General features: G+C 33.7%; 1 pseudogene; it reads left to right on the forward strand.

The window, feature by feature from the left end:
- The first annotated feature begins 212 nt into the window (after positions 1–212).
- On the forward strand, positions 213–3,535 carry LOC143541670 (R-linalool synthase QH1, chloroplastic-like; annotated as a pseudogene).
- The last annotated feature ends 3,700 nt before the right edge of the window (positions 3,536–7,235 follow it).

Below are 7,235 nucleotides of genomic sequence, written 5' to 3' on the forward strand. Positions count from 1 at the left end.
TGATGTGATATATCATAATTAGGGAGGGTAGTAATGTTTCCAATAGTTTATTAACTTGCACACCACATATATTTTTATATTTTAGATAGGATGATAACATAATTTAATGTGTGCAATTAATGCGTAAGTTTACATCTTCCTCTATATATACCCGCATAATAACAATTGTTTACACACAATTTATTACTATTTAGCATCTCTCTTCTTTGAACATGGCTTCAATGTCCATTCCCTGTTCAATTATTAGTTACAAAAGTTATTATCATGACAGAATTAGGCAATTCGACATTCGCAAGCCAATATCTTCATCCCGATCCACCGTAATGGCTGTCACAGCAAAGCACGTCCCTAGACGATCTGCAAACTATGCGCCATCATTATGGTCTTTTGATTATATTCAATCACTTTCCAGTGAATACAAAGTATGATTGCAGTGTTATTTCCAATTGCTTATTGTTATCCTAATTTCTAGTAGTTATATCATAATTTGTTTAATATTCAACAAATTAGGAAGAACATCACAAGGCAAGAGCGGATGCATTAAAGGGTGCCGTGAAGATGATGATACGCAAAACCAGAAATCAACTGGACTCCCTAGAGATGGTAGATGATTTGCAAAGACTTGGAATATCGTATCATTTCGAAGATGAAATAAGTAGTCTCCTGGAGACGATTTACGGCAGTTACTACAAAACTCATGAACACTGGGATGACATGATTTTGAACCTGAAAGCCCTTGGATTTCGATTACCGAGACAACACGGTTATCAGGTTCCTCAAGGTACTACACTATAATAAATTTGTGTTCACAATAGAACTTAAACAAAGCAAATTAAAATTCCCCACAAATTTAAGATGTACATTTGTATTAGTTTTCCTTCATGAAGTTTATTAGTTCATATTAAAAACTAGGGTTAAGTTATTCCGCACAGTCTCCTAAATCTAGGGAGGGTACAAAATCACAACGAATCGTAAACTTTAACGCAATGTCGAGCAAAAATATAACGTATGCCAAGTAATATATCACAATTTCAGGGAAAAAAAGACACAATGTTGAGGTAAAAGGACACTTTGGCGGAAAAAAAAACATAAGGATAAATACATATACACGATGATCTGAACAAAAATTCAAAAACATATAAAAGCTAGATATTGAAAAGCGAAAACCTAAAAACTAAATGCTACTAGTTTGAGTTCGACGATATAGTAGAGTCCGATTGATACTTTCCTATGACTTACTACTTTTAGATGACTATGTACCACCCTAAAAACTAAAGTAGCCTACCCCTATATTTTTTTAAACCTTTGAAAGGCAGCTGTCATTTGAAATGATAAGTGTTGATCATACATCTATCATTTCAAATGGCAAGTGTGAATCATAACTTTTCTAGCCAATTTGATGACTAACGCATGTCTTTTTTGACCACTACTATTCATATCTGTCATTTTAAATGACAAGTGTTAAATAATATTTATAATTAATTTAAATTTATAACTTGAATACAAATATTATTTATGTTAAATATTACTAATAATAATTCTATGTAAAGCGTAAAAATATTAACCTTTGATGTGTTTCCTGCTAATAATGGTCTCCGGTACTCTCGAGAATGGAGATGAGAGAGCGGACCAGTGACCGGTTAATGATCTAAATTTTCATTTAAAAAGAAATACAGATAATTATTTTATTATAGATAATAAAAAATAATTCAAAAAGTATTATCGAAAATAGCCATTCAAAAAATAAAATAAAAAATAACTATTATCGAAAATAAAAAAGAATTTTCAAACAATAATTACAATATTTGTATACTTTTATACATTTAAAATACATATAAATATTATTTAACACTTGCCATTTCTAGTGGTCAAAAAGGATATGCGTTAGTCGTAAAATCGGTCAAAATAGTCGCTATTCATACACTTGTCATTTGAAATGACCGACGTATGATTCACATTTTCCATTTCAAAAGGCAGATGTTTTTCAAAAGTTTAAAAAAAGGTAGGTTGCTTCGATATACAAGATCTATCAGTTAAAGTGGCGGATTAGATGGTGGTGGGATCCGCCACTTGAAATAGCAGAACGCAAGATAACTTTATCACTTCCGCCATTTAAAACAGCGAAACACGAGATAAAAGTCCAACTCACAGACAAGATCTGACAAAACCTGTCATTATTTTAAAATCAGCCATTCTAAATGGCTGATCACCTAGAAACCTTCAAATCTTTTTCTCTTTCATGTAAACCCTTTTAGCTCGTTATTTTTTACTATTAAAAAAAATAAAGCTCGTGGCTTTTGATGTACTAATAATGATAGATGGTGGAGATCTACAAAATGGGAAAAGAAGCTTAGCTTTAGCAGAGACCGGTTGGTGGAACATTTCTTGTGGACTATTGGTTTTGGCCATCTACCTCAGCATAGCTATGGAAGGATAACATTAACAAAGGTTTTTGCCTTGATTACTACTATTGATGATATATACGATGTGTATGGTACTTTGGATGAACTTGAACAGTTCACTGACGTTATGCTTAGGTCAATTACACTTTACTTCACTTAATATTCATGTTATTAGCTATTAAAAAAGCTTAATTACTAGATGGGATATTAATGCGATCGAGGAACTCCCAGAGTATATGAAGATATGTTTCCTTGGTTTCTACAACACGATTAATGAGATTGCATATGACACGTTGACAAGCATAGGGTTTCACAGCCTTCCGTACCTTAAGAAAGTAGTAAGTAAATCATTTCAATATTCATCTATAAAATGGTTTGTATGATGCAAATCTAGATATTATGTTTTTTTTTTAATGGTAACATTGCAGTGGGGAGATTTATGCAAGGCATGCCTAGTTGAAGCACGGTGGTTTAATAGTGGATATATACCAACACTACAAGAATACTTGGATAATGCGTATATATCAATATCGGGTCCACTAGTACTCATGCATGTTAACTTTTTAATACCAGTTCGTTCAAGTAATGAAATCTTACAATGCATGCCTAGACTTGAGAAACTCATTTACTACGCATCACAAAATTTTAGACTGGCTGATGACTTGGGAACATCCATGGTACGACATCTTGTTAGTTAGCACATATACTTGTATACTATGGGTTTATAACATCATTCATATTTTGTGTAATGTAATTTATTCAAACTTGGGGACATCCACGGTATATCTTATTAGTTAGCATATATACTTACACATTTTGTTATTCCTTTAAGGATGAATTTGGCAAGAGGGGATGTTCCAAAATCAATTCAGTGTTACATGCATGAGAGTGGTGCTACCGAAGAGGAAGCTAGAAGTTACATCAAACAATTGATCATGGAGACGTGGAAGAAACTTAACAAAGAGCGGACACACACTGATTGTCATTTTTCACGTGAGTTCATCGACCACGCTACAACTGTACCTAGGATGGCACAATTCATGTTCAGTGAAGGAGATGGTCAGGGTCGTCCAGATATAACTAAACCCCATGTATCATATTTGTTTTTTAATCCGATCCAAAGAAAAAAATAGTCGAGAACGTGTATTGGAGGGGCTCTTTATCAATAAAAAAACATGCTACGGGCATCCCACTAATAATTTATCAATCATGACGGAATATAATTGGACTAAAAATTGTACTTAATAAAAATACCAGAACCGTGTTTAAGAACCGGGTTAATATAATACCCATCAACTTATACTTAAATAAGAAAAATGCATAAACTGACTCAAACACTTAAAACAAGAACAATTGATGAAACAAACTTAAATAAAAGTATTTTCCCGATTTCTTACAAGCCATCCACGAAATGGTTGGTCGTTGTTTCCTACAACAAGTGATAGCACTAGATGTCACCATAAACACATAACCTGTAGTAGACCATCTAGTTCTCATGTCACTAGCAACAGTAAAAAATCTACCGAAGCACGGGCCTCGGAGTCTCTAAGAGAGGTTTCCTTGAATCTTGCATGAAGTGACTAAGAAAGTTATGTAAAATTATGAAAATTTAATTCACAAGATGAAAAATTTTTCAAAAGAAAATTATATACCTAAACACATCATCATAAAAAATTCATAGCATAGCCTACAGATAAGAAAAAAAACAGACAAACAAAAACATCAAACACTAAACCATCTCAACTATAAAAAACAAAACACAAAACATGATACAAGCAACCAAAAACAACAAACATAAGCCCATTATGTTGGATTCATTGTATATATTTACCAGCTTTTAGCCCATGATAGACCCATAAGAGTCCAGTTGAGTTGATCAATTAAACAACATTTATGTTCCACATCACCGATGTGCGTAAAGTAGTATATAAAAATTTAGCAACAAATGACCAAGCACAACGAGTAATAAAAACCTAGAATACCCTAAACCAAACCACTAGCAACGGGAAAGTGAACCTATCGGGTGTAGTCTAGCTATGGAAAGTCTGGGAATATCGAACCCTAGAGACACTTATTAAATTAACGAAACTAGATTCTAAATGCTAATTAAATTAATAATTAAGAAATGATTATTTTTGGGATTTTATTTATTTTATTTTTAAAGCTAATAATTAATTAAACTAATTACCTAATTAAACTATATTAAACTAGAAAATTAAATTACCGAATAAGACTTTAGCAACTTCAAATGAGAACAAAGGTTACCAAGGCAAGGAATCAGAATTGTGACAACTCAGGCTTTTATCGGTTACGGGAAAATGCTACTGGAACTAGAAATCTAAAGATATGAAACCCTAGGAAACCTAATGGATCCTTGATCACTCTCAAGGTGTCACCTAAGAAGAAATCCTAAAGATCATGTAAAAACACTGGCCTATTGGTTCACCGTCAGCTCACTAACTATGATTGATTACCCTAAAAGACAGCTAACCCGTCGGCTTTACTATCTCGATGCACCTAAGTACACGGGGTGGTTTAGAAGAGATCTAAAGGACACGGGTAAACAATGAAACTAAGGAAAACTAGGCAAACTTCCTGTCATACAGTTTAACCTAGCACCCTAATGACAAAGACAAACCCGACAGCTTATCACCCGTCGGATATCTAAGTAAGTAAGAATATAAACTTCTAATAATACGCTAAAAATCAGTTTCTATGGTGAACGAGCTCAATAAACCATAAACAAGTTGTAAGCACACAGTAAACAACCCTAACATGCACCTATAATCGAAAGATATTCAATCAAGCGACACGTGAAACATTCATTCAAGCACAAATCAGAAGTAAATACGCTTAGACACATCCAATAAATCTAATCAAAACATTTAATTAACCAAAAAATCCAATAAACAATTCCCGAAAATGGTTTAAACCTTTAATTAATCACAAAACATCAATCCCATCCTAGATAACATAAGATTTAGCCAACAATCATGTCTAACAATAAGAACTCAATGAAATCAGTAGTAAACATTCTACCAAAACACAAGAATATGCAAAAGAAAACATTAAACCAAACCCGGGACTCGCTTAAACTTCAAACTCAAGATCTGGCCTTTAATCTCTCAAACCAGAAGCTTCTCTTTCTTCAAAATCACCCTAGACAGAATATATGACGGCTGGAAGGCTTGATATGTCATCTAGGGTTGTTAAAATTGTTTAAATAGGAGTTTCCAAAACTTTTGCCGACATAAGGGTTCCCGCACATCGCGGGGAACTTGGCTTATTCCCCCACAAGACGCGGGGGAAAAAATAGTCACTTCTGGGGTTTTTCAATCTTCTAAGTTCCCCGTGCATGGCGGGGAACTTAGCTTAATCTCCCGCAATATGTGGAGAACTTCTTGTCCAGATTTTTTTCATTTTTTTTATTTTGCTTTCTAGTTTTTCGTGCTATTCCCCGTACGATCTTGTAAATACGTAATTACGAGCCAAGGATCTAGTCGCAATACCGATACGTTAAGTTCGTGAACAATACGTTAAACATTGATACATTAATGGAGGAATAGGTTACAGGGAAAATCCGACAGCATATATAACATTAGATAAACATAAATATGGCACAGATCTCTATGCAAGTCTACCATGGAAGGCCTATTTATAGGCTGGTCTCATTCGTTACACTGTAGTAATGAATTAGCATTCTCATTCGTTAACATCACTAACGAATAAGTCTTTCCATAGCCCATTCTCTAAACACCCTTAGCGAATGGGTATACTTTAACGAATAACTCACCATTCGTTACACTGTAGTAACGAATGGGCTCCTAACTTAACGGATGGACCTAGTCTTTAACGAATGAGGCCTCATTCACTAAACATGCTTAGCAAATGAGCCTTTATACATTAACATAAAGATTAAACTACCCCTAGCCTAATCGAACAGCTACCGACACCAAATCCGTGCACTTACAATATCAAACTACGTGCATACTAATTAATCATTCCATATCATTCACATACATACACAATAATATATCTAATATACTATTACCATTTAAGGTAAGTGTATTAATCTAACACATCATAGTATGCACACAGCCCCGAAAAACGTAACATAGAAAAGGGGCTAGAACTCACCTGTAGTCGGTTCTGCTCGGAGTTAATTGTAATGCCTCTCTTCAACTGTGCCCGACTAACTATTTATAAGGTATACATATTAATCTCTATATTTGTTTGTTATTTATTTTCTTAAGTTAACAGAGTTAACTTTTAAGTTAACTGAACTGAACATATAATCTCCTTAAACCGATCGTATTAGTTCAATATACTTAACTTTATTTTATTAATGAATCGACTTCATTAGTTTGTATTCTTAACGATATTTATTATTATATATTTATTTATTATTATACTTATTTAATTATTATTAGTTCACATTCTTAACGCGTTTATGGGTTAACGTTTCCTTAAGCGAATTCGGGTTCGTGTCAGGTTTATATTCGACTCTTTCTTGGTTTAAGTTCTAATATTCATATCTATTATTGTCGCACACACACACACACACACAAACACATGCGCGCGCGCGCACACACACACACACACACACACACATATATATATATATGCATATGTATATATATTTATAAGTTAACACTCGTTAATGAATTCCTTTCTTAGCGAGTTAGTTGCTCGGTTTACCTTCTAATCGTATTCTTTTGTTTGAGGTGGGTTACGGGTTTTAAACGAGTCGGGCCTCGGGTCGGGTTTTGTTTACCTCATTTCCTTTATCATTATTTTTTATTATATTATTATTATTATTAAAAGCTTAGCTGC

Source organism: Bidens hawaiensis, unplaced genomic scaffold, assembly GCF_021521415.1.
Source record: "Bidens hawaiensis isolate Kalapana, Puna unplaced genomic scaffold, B.hawaiensis_p1.1 tig00012635_1, whole genome shotgun sequence".
In the NCBI taxonomy this organism is placed as follows: domain Eukaryota; kingdom Viridiplantae; phylum Streptophyta; class Magnoliopsida; order Asterales; family Asteraceae; genus Bidens; species Bidens hawaiensis.